This window comes from Pteronotus mesoamericanus, unplaced genomic scaffold (assembly GCF_021234165.1).
Source record: "Pteronotus mesoamericanus isolate MK-2021 breed Mesoamerican mustached bat unplaced genomic scaffold, CSHL_Meso_final contig_37, whole genome shotgun sequence".
Taxonomy (NCBI): domain Eukaryota; kingdom Metazoa; phylum Chordata; class Mammalia; order Chiroptera; family Mormoopidae; genus Pteronotus; species Pteronotus mesoamericanus.
Window position 1 is genome coordinate 3,452,709 of NW_026555144.1, and position 19,826 is coordinate 3,472,534.

General features: G+C 40.0%; 1 protein-coding gene and 1 pseudogene across 1 annotated transcript in view; one reads left to right on the forward strand and one right to left on the reverse strand.

The window, feature by feature from the left end:
• The window catches only part of DNAAF6 (dynein axonemal assembly factor 6), a 75,886-nt gene that overhangs the window by 33,209 nt on the left and 22,851 nt on the right, over positions 1–19,826 (forward strand). The gene's annotated exons all lie outside the window — the stretch shown is intronic.
• On the reverse strand, positions 11,434–11,827 carry LOC129073224 (torsin-1A-interacting protein 2-like; annotated as a pseudogene).

Consider the following 19,826-nt stretch of genomic DNA (forward strand, 5'->3'; position numbering starts at 1 on the left):
CCTTAAAAGCTAATCTATGTGTATAGACAATATATTTCTAATTAGTATTTCTGAAAATAAGTCCCTCATAAAGAGAAAGATATCATATATGCACATATATGTGTGTATATATGTACACACACGTGTGAACACCTATACGTACACAGAGAGATGTTGGCGGGAGATGGGTATAAGGTCAGGAATGAAATAATGGTGTAAGATATCTTATACATATTACTGGGTAATAAAAGATAGGTAATTTTAATACATTTTGATGTTGTCATTTTGAGGAGTTTTCATCAAAATATCTAAGCAAATGTGCCAGCATCCTTTAACCAGAACTGGTATAAACATATGAATCCAAGCAGATTCACATATTGACCCTAGAAATTACTAATACATGAGGAATGGATAAAGAAAAAGAAGCTGAGAAAAATATACAGAGATGAGGGAAATCATAATAGTAGCTATTGCTGTAGAAAAGTAAAGCGGGATTAAGGTGTAGAAGCAAATTTTAGATTGGTCAATTAAGAAGTCTTTTGGTGAAGAAAGCAGCCTTAGTGATGTGGTAGGGATCAACACTGGATTGAATAAAGATGAGTGGTGAATAGGAAGTTAGGAGGCAAAGGCAGCAAATATATATATTGTTCTTTGAGGAAGTTTAGCAGGGGAAAAGAGGAAAAAGAATAGATGGGTGTTGAGAGCAGACAGGGTTTAAACAGGGATGTCCAACCTATGGCCCACAGGCTTTATTCAGCCCAGGATGACTATGAGTGGGGCCCAACACAAAACTGTAAACTTACTTCAAACTTTTTTTTGCTCATCAGTTTTCATTACTGTTTGTGTAATTAATGTGTGGCCCCAAACAACTCATCTGCTTCCAGTGTGGCCAAGAGATGCCAAAAGCTTGGACATTGTGTGTTTAGGACAGGAGAGACTTAAGAATGTTCTTCAGTTGATGACAAGAATCAATTCATTCACTCGGGTAATATTTATAGAGTGCCTACTGTGCATCGCTAAAGCTAATGAAAAAATAGTAAAAAAGGAATAATGGCATGGGCTCCTATGGGACTTTTAGAAATGGCTGGAGGCATCTTTTGGTTATAGGATGTTGTTGGCATTTAGTACTCAAGGGCCAAGGATGTTCTAAATCCTTAAATGAGAGGGATACTCTTGAAAAATGAACAGTTGTCCTTCACAAAACTAGAAAAGGGAGATTGAAGGTATGACTATGACCACTCAGCAATATTACACACTGTTGATTACTCCCTTCTTCTTTTTTTATTATAATATATTTTTTAATTAATTTATTCAAATACATTTGTCTCTGCTTACCCCCCACCACTTTCCCTTGGCCCATCCCTCCTTCCCTCCTTCAGCTCTTCCCCTTTGCTTTTGTCCATGAGTCCTTGCTATATGTTCCTTGACTTTCCCCTTCCGTTCCATTTCCCCGCCCCCCCTTCCTCCTTCCCTCTTCTCTCTGTTGATTTCTTTTCCTTTCAGTGTTGCTGGTCTTATTTTCCTTGCATCTTTGTATTGTTGGTTAGGTTCCACTTATAGGTGAGATCATATGGTATTTGTCTTTTGCCCCCTGGCTTATTTCGCTTAGCATAATGCTCTCGAGTTCCATCCATGCTGTCGCAAAGTTTAGTAGTTCTTTTTTTCTTTCATCTCCGTAGTATTCCATTGTGTATATGTACCATTATTTTTTGATCCAATAATCTACTGATGGGCATTTAGATTGCTTCCAACACTTGCCTATTGTAAATTGTGCTGCAATGTACACTGGGATGCATAGGTTCTTTTGAATTGGCGTTTTGGGATGCTTAGGGTATAGTCCCAGCAGGGGAATCACTGGATCAAAAGGCAGTTCCATTTTCAGCTTTTTGAGGAAATTCCACGCTGCTTTCCACAGTAGCTGCACGACTCTGCATTCTCACCAACAGTGTACTAGGGTTCCTTATTCTCCACAGCCTGGCCAGCACCTGTTGTTTGTGGATCTGTTTATGATGGCCATTCTGACCAGTGTGAGGTGGTAGCTCATGGTAGTTTTGATCTGCATTTCTCTGATGGCTAGTGATGCTGACCATCCTTTCAAATGCCTCTCGACCCTCTGTTTCTCCTCCTTGGAAAAGCGTGGGCCCAAGTCCTTTGCCCATTTTTTGATTGGATCGTTTGTCTTCTTGACATGGAGTTGAGTGCATTCTTTATATATTTTGGAGATCCAACCTCTGTCTGATGTATCATTAGCGAATATAGTTCCCATACAGTCGGCTCCCTTTTCATTTTGCTGATGTTTTCTTTCGCCGTGCAGAAGCTTCTTATTTTTATGAGATCCCACTTGTTTATTCTTTCCCTTATGTCACTTGCTTTAGGAGACATATCAGTGAAAAAATTGCTGCATGGTGTATCTGAGAGATCCCTGCCAATGTTCTCCTCTAGGACTTTTATGGTGTTGCGACTTACATTTAAGTCTTATCCATCTTGAGTTTATTTTTGTTTATGGTGTCAGCTGATGATCCAATTCCAATTTTTTGCATGTAGCTGCCAAGCTCTCCCAACACCATTGTTGAAGAGGCTATTATGGCTCCATTTTATGCTTCTGCCCACTTTGTCAAATATTAGATGCCCATATAGACCTGGGCTTATTTCTGGGCTTTCTATTCTGTTCCACTGGTCTATGGGTCTGTTCTTGTGCCAGTACCAGATTATTTTGAGTATAGTGGCTTTGTAGTACAGTTTGATGTCCGGTATTTTGATCTCGCCTACTTTCTGTTTCTTTCTCAAAATTGCTGCAGCTATTCAGGGTCGTTTATGGTTCCATATAAATTTTTGAAATGTCTGTTCTATTTCTGTGAAATACGTCATGGTATCTTAATACGGATTTCATTGAATCTACAAATTGCTTTGGGTAGTATGGACATTTTGATGCTATTAATTCTTTCAATCCATGAGCATGGTACCTGCTTCCATTTGTTTGTGTCTTCCTTAATTTCTTTCATCAATGTTGTATAATATTCTGCGTACATGTCTTTTACTTCTTTGGTTTCATTTATTCCTAGGTATTTTATTTTTCTTCTTGCTATACCAATTGGTATTTTTTTTCTGATTTCTTTTTCTTCTATTTCATTGCTGGTGTACAAAAATGCCTTTGATTTCTGAATATTGACTTTTTATCCTGCTGTTTTGCCAATTCAGGTACTAGGTTGAGGAGTTTTTTGGTAGAGTCTACAGGGTTCTCTATGTACACTATCATGTCATCTGCAAACAATGATAGTTTTACTTCTTCCTTTCCTATTTGGATGCCCTTTATCCGTTTCTCTTGTCTGACCACTGTGGCTAGGACTTCCAATACAATGTTGGAAAAAAGCAGTGAAAGCGGACATCCTTGTCGTATTCCCTATCTTAGTGGGAAAGCTTTCAGTTTTTGCCAATTAAGTATGATATTGGTTGTAGTTTTTTCATATATGGCCTCTATTACGTTGAGGAATGCCCCATTTATTCCCATTTTGCTGAGGGTTTTGATCATAAATGGGTACTGAACCTTATCAAATGTTTTTCTGCGTCTGTCGAGATGATCATGTAGTATTTATGTGATGTATCACATTTACTCATTTGCATATATTGAACCATCCCTGCATCCCTGGGATGAATCCCACTTTATCATGGTGGATAATCTTTTGAATGCATTGCTGGATGCGGCTTGCCAATATTTTGTTGAGGATTTTAGCATCTATGTTCATCAGCAAAATTGGCCTGTAGTTTTCTTACTTTGTAGGGTCTTTATCTGGTTTTGGGATCAGGGTGATGCTGGCCTCATAGAAAGAGTCTGGGAGTCTTCCCTCCCCTTGGATTTTTTGGAATAGTCTGAGAAGGACAGGGGTTAGCTCTTCCTTAAATGTTTTGTAAAATTCTCCTGTGAAACCATCCGGCCCTGGGCTTTTGTGTGCCAGGAGTTTCTTGATGACTGCTTCAATTTCCCCAGCTGTTATCGGTCTGTTCAAGCTTTCTGTTTCTTCCGCCTTCAGCTTTGGAAGATTATACTTTTCTAAAAATTCATCCATTTCATCGAGGTTTTCAAATTTCTTGGCATATAATTGTTCATAGTAGTTTCTGACAATCCTTTGTATTTCTGTCGTATCAGTGGTTATTTCTCCTCTTTTGTTTATGATATTATTAGTTTGGGTCCTCTCCCTTTTTTCCTTGATGAGTCTGCTTAAAGGCTTGTCAATTTTATTTATCTTCTCAAAGAACCAGCTTTTGGCTTGGTTGATTCTTTGAATTGTTCTTTTCGTCTCTATGTCATTCAGTTTTGCTCTGGTCTTGACTATTTCCTTCCTTCTCCTTGCTCTGGGGTTTATTTGTTGTTGTTTCTCCAATTCTTGAGTTGTAGTGTTAGGTCTTTTGTTTGAAATGTTTCTATCATTTTTAGGTAAGCCTGTATTGCTATGAACTTCCCTCTCAGGACTGCCTTTGCTGTGTCCCATAGGTTTTGGACTGTTGTCTGTTCATTTTCTTTTGTTTCCAGAAATTTTTTGATTTTTCTCTTATCTCATTTTTGACCCATTTATTGTTTAATAGTCTGCTCTTCAATCTCCATGAGTTTGCCAGTTTTTGAAGTTTCTCTTTGATTTTGATTTCCAGTTTCAAGCCCGTGTGGTCCGAGAAAAAGTTTAGTGTTATTCCAATTTTCCTGAATTTGCTGAGGTTTGCTTTGTGTCCTATCATGTCCTCTATCTTTGAGAAACTGCCATGAGCATTTGAAAAGAATGTGTATATTTCTTCTTTGGGATATAAAGTTCTATATATGTCTGTTAAGTCTCTTTGATTCAGTGTGTCATTTAGCACCACAATATGTTTATTAATGTTTTGTTTGGAATATCTGTCCATTTTTGACAGTGCGGTAATAAAATACCCCACTATCAGTGTGTTGCTGTCTATATCTTTTATGAAGTCATCCAACAATTTCCTTATAAACTTGGGGGTTCCTATACTGGGAGCATATAAGTTTACACTGTTTGTGTCTTCTTGATAGATTCTACTTTTAAGTATTATAAAGTGCCCCTCTGGGTCTCTTTTATGGCCTTTGTTTTGAAATCTACTTTGTCTGATACAAGTATGGCAACCCCGGCATTTTTCTCATGCCCATTTGCTTGGAATATTTTTTTCATCCCTTTAATTTCAATCTGCGTAGGTCTCTTGCTCTGAGGTGGGTCTCTTGTAGGCAGCATATGTGTGGGTCATGTTTTCTTATCCATTCAGCTACCCTGTGTCTTTTGATTGGGGCACTTAGTACGTTCACATTGAGAGATATTACTGATAGAAACTTCCTCATCTTTTCTCTTTGTACCTGTGTTCCTCTCTCTGTCATTCTTTTCCTTCATCTGCTTAAACCAGTCCCCTTACAATATCTTCGAGTGCTGGTTTGGTAGAGAGGTATTCCTTTAGTCTTCTCTTGTCTGGGAAACTCCATATTTCCCCTTCTATTTTAACTGAGAGCCTTGCTGGGTAGAGCAGCCTTTGTTGTAGGCCCTTGCTTTTCATGACTTGGAATATTTGTTGCCATTCCCTTCTGGCTTGTAGTGTTTCTGTTGAGAAGTCAGCTCCTAGGCGTATCGGGGCCCCCTTGTATGTTAGTTTCTCCTTCTCCCTTCTGCCTTGAAGATCCTCTCTTTGTCTTTGATAGTTGCCATTTTATTGATGATGTGTCTTGGAGTGGACCTCTTTGAGTCCCTCTTGAGTGGGGTCTTCTGTGCCTCCTGGATACATGAGAGCCTTTCTATCCTCAAATTAGGGACATTTTCCATCATTACTTTTTCGAGGAGTTTCTTCCTTCCTTACTCCTCTCCTTCTCCTTCTGGTATCCGTATTACAGGGAGATTATTGCGTTTCAGGTTGTCCTTCATTTCCCTAAATGCCTCTTCATTCTTTCTGAGTCTTTTTTCTGTTTCTTGTTCTTTCTGGGGGCTTTTATCCACCTTATCTTCTATCTCACTGATTCTATCCTCGGCTTCATCCAGCCTGCTTTGGATTCCTTCCACTGTGTTCTTCAATTCAGAAATGGTATTCTTCATATCCTCTTGTGTCTTCTTGATAGCTTCTATTTCCTTTTCCAGGCTGATATAGTTTGCTGTAAGATCCTGATAGTTTCTCTGCAGTTTCTCATAGTTATCTTTGAGCTGGCTGAGCTCATTGAGCTTCCTTAGAACCATTGCTTTGAATTCCATATCTGATAGTTCCCTTGCCTCTATTTCATTTAGCTCTCTCAGTGGGGAGTCCCCTGTTCCACTCATTTGAGGGGAACTTCTTTTTCTTCCCATTTTTGTGAGAGTCTGTTATGTAATTTATTTATTTATTTATTTATTTTTGCTTCTCCTTCAATTGGGCTGTCTAGAATTCCTGACTTTGTGGATTAAACTTCCATGGTAGTAGGTGGGTCTTTTTATTTATTTATTTATTTATTTATTTATTTATTTATTTATTTATCTATTTATCTATTTATCTATTTATTTATTCCTTTACTTTTCTTTCTGGGCCTGCCTCTGATGATGTCAGTTGTTGATCCTATATGACCTTGGTTGTTTGTTTGATCCTTCTAGGAGTCTACTGTCTGTGTCTGACTCCTGCTTGGGGCAGCTCTGTGACCCCTTCGGTCAAGGCTGGACTATTTTTTGGGATTGCTCTGCATTCTCATTCGGGCTCCTTGAGCGCCCTTCCCGGTGCGGCAAGATCCCCCGCCTGCCTTGGCTCGCGAGTGCTTGCCCCAGACCAGAGGGCTTACTCACGACTTCGTGTACTCGTCTGGCCCCCCTGGCCAACTTGCTCCCTGGCACTGGTCAGTTTAGGGTCTTCTATTGTGTGTTTTCCCCGCTTTTTGCTCTTTTGGGTGCGTTTCCTGCCGTCGCCAAATGGAGACTAGGGAAATGGGAGGAAGTCAGCTCCAGGACTCTCCGGTTAATCCTCTCTCTGGTCTATCTTCCAGGGACTCTGGGCAGCTCTGTGACCCCTTCTGCCCGGGATATACTAATTTTGTGAGCCGCTCTTCAATTGCGGGCCTGGCGGGTCAATTTACGTCTGCCCTTGCTGCTCTCTGCACTCCCTCCCAGGCCATATCGGTGCCAATCTGTGGGAGGCCTTGCCGGCCAGTGCAAGCATTCGCCAGCCTGGGCGGATCACACACACGCTCTCCAACCCTCCCCGGTCAATCGGCACAAGTGTGCGCGACTGCACTGGGTGGTTTTGGGGTGTCTATGTGTGCTTTTCGGCTTTTGGCTCTTTGAGGGTGTGGCCTCTTCCCGCACAATGGAAACTAGGGCAAGGAGAAGGAGTCGGGACTCGCCGGTTCCTCCTCCCGTTCTTTCCCCAAGGCTTCCATTTCCAGTCTCTCCTCAGGGGTCTCTGGGCAGTTCTGTGACCCCTTTGGCCAAGGATCCACCCCCTGTGTGGACTGCATTTCAATCGCGGGCAGTCTGGTTCGTGTCCACCCCTCTTCTGCCTCTTTGGGGGCACACCTTTCCAGCTCACAAGGGAGACTATGGAACGGGGAGGGAGTCGGGACTCCCCGTTTCCTCCTCCTGTTCTTTCCCCATCGCCTCCATCTCCTGTCTCTCCTCAAGGCTCTCCCAGCCAGTCTGCACTCAGCCCCCCAGCTCACATGCCCAAGCTGTGTGCGGAGCGCAGAAAAGGCAGGTTAATTGATTTCCTTATGCTGAGGGAGATGGTAGCTGCAGAGTGGGAGGTGCGTTATTACTGGGGCTCCACCGTCCCGCTGTGTCAGTTCTCTTCACAAAGTTTTCCTCACCAGTCTTTTCCCAGACACCCGCCCACCCTGCTACCTCCTCTACCCAGAGATCAAGGAGGGTGGCTGCCACTGCTTTTTTTGCGTTGGCCCTTTAAATGTCTCTTTGCATCCCCAGCCACCTGTCTCTGGCAGAGAGCGCCCCTAAGCTTTTCAGGGTTGCGTTTTGTCTGTATTTTCTTGGTTTTAGCTGCTGTAGTTTAGGGGTCCCTGTTTTTGATTCAGACCCCATTCTTCTCAGGGGAAGCTAACTGGCTGTTTCAATATCCCTCTGGTGCTAGTGCCTGAGGGCACCCAGCCCACCCTCTCGAGCCTCCAACGCACTTCTCACCCATTGGGATGTGTGAGAGTCGAATCCACTGTCCAAGGCTCCAAGGCTCCTCTCCCACTATCGTTCCATTGTTTTCCCTCTCCCTTCTTCTTGAAACACCTTTTTGTCTTTAATGACCCCACTCTCTCCTGGCTTGCCTTCAAAACCACTGGGCATTCCTTATTGCTTTTGGTCCCAAATCACTGGCTCTTCCACGTGTGCCTGAAGTTCTCTAAGCCTCTGAAAAATACATCTGTCTTTTTTCTGTATTATCTTTCTATCTAGTCACCTGTCTTTAAGTACCATTATCGCTCTAATTTTGACCTCTCACACTTGTGTAATAGGCTACTCAAAGCTAAAGTCCAAAACAGAACATTTTTTCTTTATTTTTATTGTTAACACTATTACATATGTCCACGTTCTTCAGCCTTACCTGCCTCCACCCAGCCACTGACTGCCTTCCCTCTTGCCATCACCATACTGTTGTCTGTGTCTGGGAATTATGCACGTATGTCCTTTTGCTAATATCTCCACCTTCTTTCATCCAGTCTCCCCTCTCCCTCCCCTCTGACAGCTTTCAGTCTGTTCCATGTGTCTATGACTCTGTTTCTATTTTGTTCATTAGATTCCACATGTAAGTGAGATCTTATGATATTTGTCTTTCTCTATCTTATTTTATTTAGCATATAATCTCCAAACTCTTAATTGTCTTCCCCAAACCTCTTTCTCATTTATCTCCCTTATCTCAGGGAATAGCAAAAACATTCAGTGAAATTGCAGAAGCTAAAATCCTAAATCATCCCTCATTCTTCTTCCCTTTGTACCTAATATACAATCCATCAGCAAGTCTTGTTGGCTCTACTTTCAAAATATATTCTAAATCCATCTAATTTTTATTACCACCACAAATACCATCATGTTCCAAGTCACCATCACTCACCTGGACCATTATTATTCTCTCCTGACTTTTGTCCCTCCTTCTACTCTTGTTTCCTGGCAACCTTTCTACAGTGTTCAGAGATTGTCTTTTTGCTCAGAACCCACAATTGCTTCCCATTGCATTTAGAACAAATCCAAACTCCTTTTCTTGATCTACAAGTCCCTATATGATCTGATTCCTACCTATTTTTTCAGTTTCATTTGATGCCACATTTTCTTCCTTGTTCATTATGTTTAACCATCCTGGCCTTCTTTCTCATCCTTCAATACATCAAATTATTTCCTGATTCCTTGCTGTTCATTCTACTTGGAATATTCTTCCTTAAGAAAATAAGAATTTTATCTCCCATTTCTTTCTTGTTTAAATTCAGTTATTGCCTCCATAACTACATTACATAATAGTGGTAAATATTGGCTATTACTTTTTTTATTGTTCAAATACATTTGTCTCCCTTTACCCACCACCACTTTCCCCTGCCCCACCCACCCCCACCTCCCACCCTCAATCCTTCCCCACTTTGGCTTTTCCATGGGTCCCTTATACATGTGCCTTGATTTGACCCTTCCCCTCCCTTTCCTCATTAACCTCCTCCCTCCTTCCCTCATGCCACTGTCGGTTTCTTTTTTCTTTCAGTGTTGTTGCTTATATTTTCCTTGCTTGTCCATTTTGTTGATTAGGTTCCACTTGTAGGTGAGATCATATGGTATTTGTCTTTCACCCCCTGTCTTATTTCGCTTAGCATAATGTTCTCCAGTTCCATCCATGCTGTCACGAAGGGTGGTAGCTCTTTCTTTCTTTCTGCTGTGTAGTATTCCATTGTGTAAATGTACCATAGGGTTTTGTTTTGTTTTGTTTTGTTTTGTCTTTTGTTTTTGTTTTTTAGCAATCCACACAGTTTTTTCAGCAATATTACAGGAGAGAACTTCCACCAGTATAGACATAAAGCAGATAGATACAGGGTAGATCTCTGGGGTCCATTCCTTATACAGACTAGCAAATAATCTCAGGTTTCACATCAGGTGGCAGGCATGGTTTCTTACATAAAAACAGCCATTCATTCCTCACCTTTTCCTCCCTAAAAGAGCCCTAATTTTCTTTGGGGAGACAGTGTGCCCTAGTCAGGCACTGCCAGTCCCATCCCCCTTTGCCTGGCTTCCCAGGTCCCCTTGTGAATCAGGACCTTCTAATGGGATGTAAGAAGAAATCTGTGAGGGACTTTTGAGAAAAATTTCCTTACCAAATAAGACAGGGTCTTGAAAGGAGAAATCTTTTTGCTCCCTACCTCCAGCTTTTGGGACTGAAAAGCCTAAAGCAGCAACAAGCCACATTGCGATCACAGAAAATACTATGAGGACAAAACCCAAAGCAATAAGGATCACAGAGGGGAGAACAGAAAGAGCCTGGGACTTTGAGAACATTGCTGAGTTGCTACACAAGCACTGGGTTATCTAATATCTTCAGTGGAATTTTAATGTTGCTCAGTGGCCTCTGAAATGTTTTCAGCCATTTTGTTCTAAGTTTCTAACCTGATCTCTGGTTCCATGGTTCTCACAAACAAGAGACGGCAAGCATGTGGTTAATGTCCAGCAAGACCTTCTTAGTTTTAAGAAAGATGCTTTCCTTAGACTGCTCATAATATATGTGGAATCAAGCTTGGTAACTCCTATCTCATACAGGTACTTTTCTGTTTCCTGGGTTGGATGTTCTAAGTTCAGTCACCACAAAGACAGGATAGTCTTTATTTATGCAGGGCCAAGTAATTGTAGACTTTGGCATTTCTGCACCTTTTTGTGTGTCCCTGTGTATGTATTGCCTGGCAGAATGTGACTACTCTTGAGTGACCATTTATCAATAATGTCAATGGCACACAGAGTCCAAATAGAGCCAATTATGAATAAATGATTATATATGAATAAATTATGTGTGTATGTATAAAATTTCTGCTTAATGTATAAGAGGTGGGATATAGAATAACATAAGTGTCTTATTAAAATGTCTAGTTCTTTTACCAAAATAATCTAAAATCCAGCTACAATGAAGATGCTTTCCCACAGAAGTTATCACTAGAAATATAATTCTGGTGGACTCAGTTAGGGGTATCTCCTCTAGCATGACCTTGTCACATGTCAATGATTAGGCTGTGGAGCTTTTTAAGAGGGGTAAGCTAATTCCAAAACATAGGGAATATGAAATAATCTGATTCTAGATAAACAGTCTGGCTGCAATACTGATTAAATTCATGCTGAACAACATAGGTGTAGACCATGGTAACAGAGCCAACAATTTAAGCAGTTCCCCAAAGTAGTGACAGTCTGGATCAGATTTTAAAAGAGTCATTTTTCCATCTTCCTTGGATTACTAGTACGAAACCTTCTAGACTTGCCATGATTTTGACTGTTTAAGAAGTTATTTGCTTTGGCCAATTTTCTTGTTTAAGGTCGTGTCTGTTCTGGTCAAAATGAACTGTAATACAGGGTTAAACCAGCAATTCTAGAGTCATGTATCCTTTTTCTAACCAGTGGAGGACCCAGAAGAAATGGATGGCCAGCTTTTACAAAGGTCCACCTGGTAAGATTTTGAGGAGCCACTCAAGTGGGAAAGACCAAGGAAGAACAAGGCTTCTATTAGCAGGATTATCGGGATAGCACTCAGGGCAATAATAAGCCCTGTTAATATGGTCCAAGAATACCTAGTAACATTCATTTTCAATAAATTCAGTTTGGGACAACCAGTGGCCTAGTTCTAAACTAGGGAAACACTGTTGTTCACAGTCAGGACAATGCGAGTTATCTGAGAACATTTGGGCCTCCAGAAATAACACAGAAAGCAATGTAACAATAAGAGGCAACAATGACAAAGACACCCAAATAACCAGTCCTATCACAGATGTGGTTTATCAATTTCTCAGTCCAACCAATACTACTTGGAGAGAGTTAAATTTGGCTTGCGTCTCCATGCAATTATTCATTTCATTGTCTATTTTTCACTCAATTGCAGCTCAGTTTCTCAACTCAGCGACTGATCCAGTCTATAATGTTATCAGTCACCTGCTAGAAGCACAGATCTCAGAATAGCTCTTTTTAATCCCAGCTAAATTAGTTATATTTTCTTGTGTGTTAATCACCTGATGATCTCATGCAGAGACACTGGGCTCACTCTGCTTTGCGGGTCAGCTATTAAGTCTGCTTGGTCAAAGAGAGAAGCTGACAGGTCTAATGGATCCCTGTGGGCGCTGGTACTCCTCCTGTTGTGACACACATACCCAAGTCTTAAGGTCTTGGAACTTTATAGTGATGTAGGGGGATCAGGAAAACCTGGGAGAGTTTTCTTGAGTGTGGATCCAGTGAAGTCTTTCTTGGGAGGACATTAATCAGGACCCAACCAGAGAAATAGCTGAGCTGGTTGGAGTGTCTGGGTATGCTTCACATACCAATCCCAGAGGAGTTTTAAATCATCTAAAGTCAATGTCAAAGGAGCACTTCTATTATTCTGGTCCACAAACCCAGGCAGCACCCCTTGGACGCAGTCCGAAGAGAATGGGTACCACAGATTTTCAATCCACTCATTCACTGATGGGCACTTATGTTGCTTCCAGCATTTGGCTATTGCAAACTGTGCTGCTATGAACATTGAGGTGCATAGGATCTTTTGAATTGGTGTTTTGGGATTCTTTGGGTATAATCCTAGCAGTGGAATCACTGGGTCAAAAGGCAGTTCCATTTTTAGCTTTTTGAGAAATTTCAAACTGTTTTACACAGTGGCTGCACCACACTGCATTCCCACCAACAATGTACTAGGGTTCCCTTTTATCCACAACCTCGCCAGCACACGTTGTTGATTTATGATGGCCATTCTGACCGGGATGAAGTGGTATCTTATTGTGGTTTTAATTTCCAGTTCTCTGATGGTTAGTGATGATGAGCATCCTTTCATATGTCTCTGGGCCCTGTGTATGTCCTCCTTGGAGAACTGTCTGTTCAGGTCCTTTGCCCATTTTTTAATTGGATTGTTTGTCTTCCTGGAGTGGAGTCCTGTGAGTTCTTTATATATTCTGGAGATCAAACTGTTGTCTGAGGTATCATTGACAAATATATTTTCCCATACAGTCGGTTCCCTTTTCATTTTGCTGAGATTTTCGATAGCCATGCAGAAGCTTCTTATTTTAATGAAGTCCTATTTCTTTATTCTTTCCTGTATGTCCCTTGTTCTAGGGGGCATATCTGTGAAAATATTACTGAGTAGGATATGTGAGAGTTTCCTACCTATGTTCTCCTGTACAACTTTTATGATGTCACAACTTATATGTAAGTCTTTTAACATCTTGAGTTTATTTTTGTGTATGGTGTAAGCTGGTGGTTGAGTTTAATTTTTTTTGCATGTAGCTGTCCAGATCTACCAACACCATTTGTTGAAGCAGCTATTTTTACTCCATTTTATGCTTTTGCCCCCTTTGTCAAATATTAATTGATGATAGAGACATGGGTTTATTTCTGGGCTCTCTATTGTGTTCCATTGACCCATGTGCCTGTTCTTATGCCAGTATCGGACTGTTTTGATTACAGTGGCCTTCTCATATATTTTGATGTCAAGTGTTATGATTCTTCCTATTTTGTTCTTTCTGAAAATTTCTGTGGCTATTCTGGGTCGTTTATGGTGCCATGTAAATTTTTTGAATGTGTGTTCTATCTCTGTGAAATATGTCATTGGTAATTTAATAAGGATTATGTTGAATATATGAATTGCTTTGGGTAGTATGGACATTTTAATGATGTTAATTTTTCCAATCCATGAATACAGTATGTGTTTCCATTTATTTGTGTCTTCCTTAATTTCTTTTTTCAGTGTTGTATACTTCTCTGCATACAGGTCTTTTACCTCCTTGATTGAGTTTATTCCTAGGTACTTTATTTTCCTTGTTGCTATAGAAAATGTTTTTTTTTTTTTTTTTGCTTGATGTCTGATTCTGATATTTCATTGTTGGTGTAAGAAAATGCCTTCAATTGCTGAATATTGACTTTGTATACTGCTGTTTTGCCAAATTCATTTATTGGGTCAAGTAGTTTTTTGGTGGAATCTATGGTGTTTTCTACGTATACCATCATGTCATCTACAAAAGATGACAGTTATATTTCCTCCTTTTCTATTTTTATGCCTTTTATGTCTTTTTCTTGTGGGATCACTGTGGCTAGAACTTCAAATGCTATGTTGAATACGAGTGCTGAAAGTAGACGTCCTTGACTTGTTCCTGATCTTAGTGTGAAAGTTTTAGTTTTTGCCCATTTTGGATGATTTTGACAGTAGGTATTTCATATATGGCCTTTATTGTGTTGAAGTATGTCCCATTTACTCCCACTTTGCTGAGTGTTTTTATGTTAAGTGAGTTCTGCATGTTATCAAATGCTTTTTCCACATCTGTTGATATGGTCATGTGATTTTTGTCTTCCTTTTGTTTATGTGATGCATTAAGTTTATTGATTTGTAAATGTTGAACCATCCCTGCATCCCTGGGATGAATCTCACTTGATCATGGTGGATGATCTTTTGAATGTATTGCTGGATGTGGTTTGCCAATATTTTGTGGAGGATTTTAACGTCTATGTTCATCAGCGATATTGACCTGTAGCTTTCTTTATTGGTTGTGTCTTTATCTGGTTTTGGGATTAGATGATGCTGGCCTCATAAAAAGAGTGTGGGAGTCTTCCCTCCTCTTGGATTTTTTGGAATAGTCTGAGAATGACAGGGGTTAGCTCTTCCTTAAATGTTTTGTAAAATTTTCCTGTGAAACCATCCTGGTCAGGGCTTTTGTGTGTAGGGAGTTTTTTGATTACTGCTTCAATTTCACCAGCTGTTATTGGTCAGTTCAGGCTTTCTGCTTCTTCATTCACTGTTGGAAGGTTATATTTTTCTAGAAATTTGTCCATTTCACCCAGGTTTTCAAATCACTTGGCATATAATTGTCCATAGTAATTTCTTACAATCCTTTGTATTTCTGTGGTATCGGTTGTTATTTTTCCTCTTCCATTTTTGATATTATTTATTCGGGTCCTCTCCCATTTTTTCTTGATGAGTCTGCTTTAAAGAATTGTCGATTTTGTTTTCTTTTGAAAACCAGTTCCTGGATTGGTTGATCCTTTGAATTTTTCTTTTAGTCTCTCAGTCATTCAATTCTACTCTGATCTTGATTATTTTCTTCTTTCTACTTCCTCTGGGCTTTGTTTTGTTGTTACTCCAGTTTTTGAAGTATAGGGTTAGGTCATTTATTTGAAATATTTTTATCTTTTTTCAGGTAGGCCTGTATTGCTATGAACTTCTCTCTCAGGTCTCCCTTCGCTGCATCCCATAGGTTTTAGGCTGTTGTGTGTTCATTTTCATTTGTTTCCAGAAATGTTTTGATCTCTTCTTTGATCTCATTACTGACCCATTCATTGTTTAATAGCATGCTGTTCAGTCTCCATGGGTTTGAATGTTTTTCAGTTTTTTCCTTGAGGTTGGTTTCTAGTTTCAAGCCCTTGTGGTCCAAGAAAATGCTAGTTATTATTTCGATTTTCCTGAATTTGTTGAGGCTTGTTTTGTGTCCTACCATGTTGTCTATCTTTGAAAAAGTTCCATGCGCATTTGGAAAGAAAGTATATTTTGCTTCTTTGGGATGAAAGGTTCTATATGTGTCAGTTAAGTCCATTTCATCTAATACTTCATTCAATTCCACAATATCCGTGTTGATGTCTTGTTTGGAAAATCTATCCATTTTTGACAGTGGAGTGTTAAAATCCCCTACTGTCAGTTTGCTGCTGTCTATAACTCTTGAGGTCCTCCAAGATTTTCCTTGTATATTTGGGTGCTCGTATGTTGGGTGCATATAGGTTTACAATATTTATGTCTTCTTGACAGATTCTTCCTTTGAGTGTCCTTCTGTGTCTCTTTTTATGGCTTTTGTTTAGCAATCTATTTTGTCTGATATAACTATGGCTTCCCTTCCTTTTTCTCCTACCCATTTTCTTGGATAATTTTTTTTCCATCCCTTTACTTTCAGTCTTTGCAGATCCTTTGTTCTGAGATGGGTCTCTTGTAGGCAGCATATGTGTGGGTCATGTTTTCTTGTCCATTCAGCTATCCTCTGTCTTTTGATTGGGGCATTTAATCCATTTACACTTAAAGTTATTGATAGGTACTTATTCATTTTTTTCCTTTATATCTGTGTGCCTCTCTTTCTCACTCTTTTTCTTCATCTTCTTAAAGCAGTCCTTTAGCATATCTTGTAGTGCTGGTTTGGTGGAGGTATATTCTTTTATCCTTCTTTTGCCTGGGAAACTCCTTATTTCACCTTCCATTCTAATTGAGAGCCTTGCTGGGTAGAACAGTATTTGTCACAGGCCTTTCCTTTTCATGAGCTTGGAATATTTCTTGCCATTCCCTTCTGGCTTGCAGTGTTTCTATTGAGAAGTCAGCTGCTAGCCGTATCAGAGCTCTCTTGTATGTTACTCCCTCTTCCTTCCTTGCTGCATTTAGGATTCTGTTTGTCTTTGATATTTGCCATTTTAATTATGATGTGCCTTGGACTGGGCCTCATTGGGTTCTTCTTGAATGGGACCCTATGTGCTTCCTGACTTGTGTGGCTTTTTCTCTTCTCCAATTAGGGAATTTTTCCATTATGACTTTTTCAAAAAGGTTCTTATCCCTTGCCTCCTCTTCTCCTTCTGGTATCCCTATGATACGGATATTATTACGTTTCAGGTTGTCTTGCATTTACCTCAATGCCTCTTTACTCTTTTTGAGTCTTTTTTCATTTTCTTGCTCTTCCTGGGAGATTTTTTCTACGTTTTCCTCCAGCTCACTGATTCGATCCTCTGCTTCATCGAACCTTCTTTTGATTCCTTCTACTGTGTCCTTCAATTCATAAATTGTATTTTTCACTTTTCTTGCCTGTTGCTAATACCTACTATGGCCTTTTTTCATGTTGATATAGTTTGTAGTATGTTCTTTGTAGTTTCCCTGTAGTTTTTGTTATTTTTCTCTGAACTCACTGAGCTTCTTTAGAACCATTGTTTTGAACTCAGTATTTGAAAATTTACTTGCCTCTATTTAATTTAGTTCTCTTTGTAGGGATTCCTCCTTTCCCTTTGTTTGGGGGTTGTTTCTTTGTCTTCCCATTGTTTGTGAGACTCTTCTTTTTTGCTTCTGCTTCTTAAGTTGATCTGTCTTGACCTGCTGACATTGTGGTGTGAACTTTATGGTAGGAGATCACTCTTTTTTTTTGTTTGTTTGTTTCTGGATCTGCCTCTGATGATATCAGCTGTTGACCCCGACTGATCTTAGGCTGTCTTTTCGAGACTTCCATGAATCTACTGTCTGTAGTTGTCTCCTTCAGTTGTTAATCTAGTCACTCTGCTCAGCAGTCAGGTTTAGGCACCACAGGGCAGGGCAGAGTCCCTCCTGGAGGCAGGGTTATTGGGTCCTCTCATGCTACTGATGCTCAGTGGAGTGGTGTTCCTGAGCAAGATGGTTGTTGCCATATGGGGGAGTCAGCACTAGTTTCTGTCCAGCTACTCCCTCTGTTCTCTCCTCAAAACCTCTGTCTCCAGATTGTACTCAAGTATCTATAGAGCACTCTGTGCCCCCTTTAGCCAGGGATCCACTATCTGAGACTTTCTGTCTGTACTCAGCAATAGGGCTTTTGCATTACCTGTTCTCAGCAGAGCCTTCTTTTGGCAGCACTATTATGTCCTCTCATGCTGCTGCTGCTCAGGGGAGTAGTCTACCTGAACAATATGGCTGCTGCCATATGGGGAAGGAGTTAGCACTGGGTTCCTGCCATCTCCTCCCTCGGTTCTCTTCCCATAGCCTCCTTCCCCAGTCTGATCAAACAGGTCCAGCCCACTCTGCCCCTGCCTTTGCCAGAGCCCTGGGTATATGTCTGCCAATACTAATTTATGCTTTGGCCCTTTAAATGGCTTATTGTATCTTCCACTGCCCATCTCTGGCAGAGAGCAACCCTGCCCCTTTTCACAGCTGGCTGTTATCTGAGTACTTTATGGGCTCTTGTGCTGTAGGTGGGAGATCCCCATCTATGGTTCAGACCCCACTCTTCTCAAGGGATCCAATTGGCCATTTAAATATCCCTCTGGTGATTCTGCTCTTGGGTGCCCAACCCTCCTTCTTGAGTCTCTAACACACTCCTTACCAGTTAGGTTGTACTATAGCCAATTCCTCTCTGTCTGAAGTTTTAAATCTCTTTTCTCACTGTCGTTCAGTTGTTTTCCAGGTGATTTATCCACAATTTAGTTGTAACTCTTGATTGGTCCTTGAAGGAGCTCACTGTGACTTCCACTCACTCCTCTGCCATCTTGAAGTCTCTCCCTATTATTTTGTATTTCTCAGTTTAATTAAAATGTTTGTAATGTTTTTTCATTCAGCCTGATGTTGAATTTTACATTGTGTGTTATGGGACTATTTATCTATTCTAATTATATTGAGCCATAAGGAAGAATTGATGATAAATTTGATCAAATACCACCTTAACATTTGTAGAGATCATGATTTTTGAGTTTTGATCTATTGGTAAGTTTTCATAAATTTCTTTATATTGAATAATCCTTGTATTGATCTATTGGTAAATTATGGTATATTTCTTAATATTGAACCATCCTTATATTTATTCATCTATTCAACAAATATTTTTTGAGTGTCTAAAGTGTGGTAAGTGCTGTTATAAACATTGAAGATACTGTACTAAACAAAAGACAAATATTACTGTCCTCACAGAGCATACCTTCTAGTGGGAGAGAGAAATGAACAAATGAAGTATATAAACTTGATTGTACATTGGAAGATGATAAATTCTACTTAGGGAGAAAGAGCAAGGGGAAGTGATAGGGAGTGCTAGGGTTGGCTGTGGCAGTGATTTTAAATAGGGTGGTCAGGAACAATTTCTCTGAGAAGTCAGTATTTGTGCAAAGACTGGAAGGAGATGAGGCAGTAAGGCTAAGATGTTGGAAAGGTTATCTAAGTGGATATTTAAATCGCCAAGATTTGAGACAGAAATTAATATTAAAAATATTAATGGAGAACAAAGAACTATTAGAAAACTTAGGGTGAGGGTGTGACCCAGGAATTGTAGATAATTGCAACAGGGGGGGTGATTGATAGTATACTGTGAAGACATGAGATTTATTTTAAAAAGCTGGAGGAAAGGTTCAGGCCCAGTGATGAAACGGTGATGGGAGAAAATAAAACAGGCACTGATTGAGAAGGCTATAAGGGTCACAGTGTGACCAAGGGAGCTCTAGATTTCAGTAAGACTAAGAAGTTGAAGAGAGTATTCAAAGAGCTTGTGAGATAAGGGATGAGGTAATATGGGTTCCAAAGGACCTAATCCAAGTGGTAGAAAATGGAAACAAAATAGGAGATATGAAGATCCAGATGGTAATTATTAGGTGATAAGGGAGGACATGGGAATCTGAGGCTTCTTGTGTTTATTGACAAATAGAGATAAAAATATAACAACTTTAGTTCTGGAAGTCTCAAGACAATTAGTGGTGATGAGTGACTGCAGTGAACTATATAGAACCCGTAAATTAAATAACAATATCTTCCAAAGTTTCAGTCCAAACTCTCATATATATTTTAAGTTTCACTGAAATTTCAGTACATAGAATAGACTGGCCAAGTTATGTATAAGATATACTTCATTTATTCTGCTGTTCTGGTAGTCAGGAAGTGACAGTTCAAGAGGAAACCTAAAATGGATGAACTCTTTAGAATACTTGCTATTTGACCTCATTTCAACTTTCAAACATGTTATA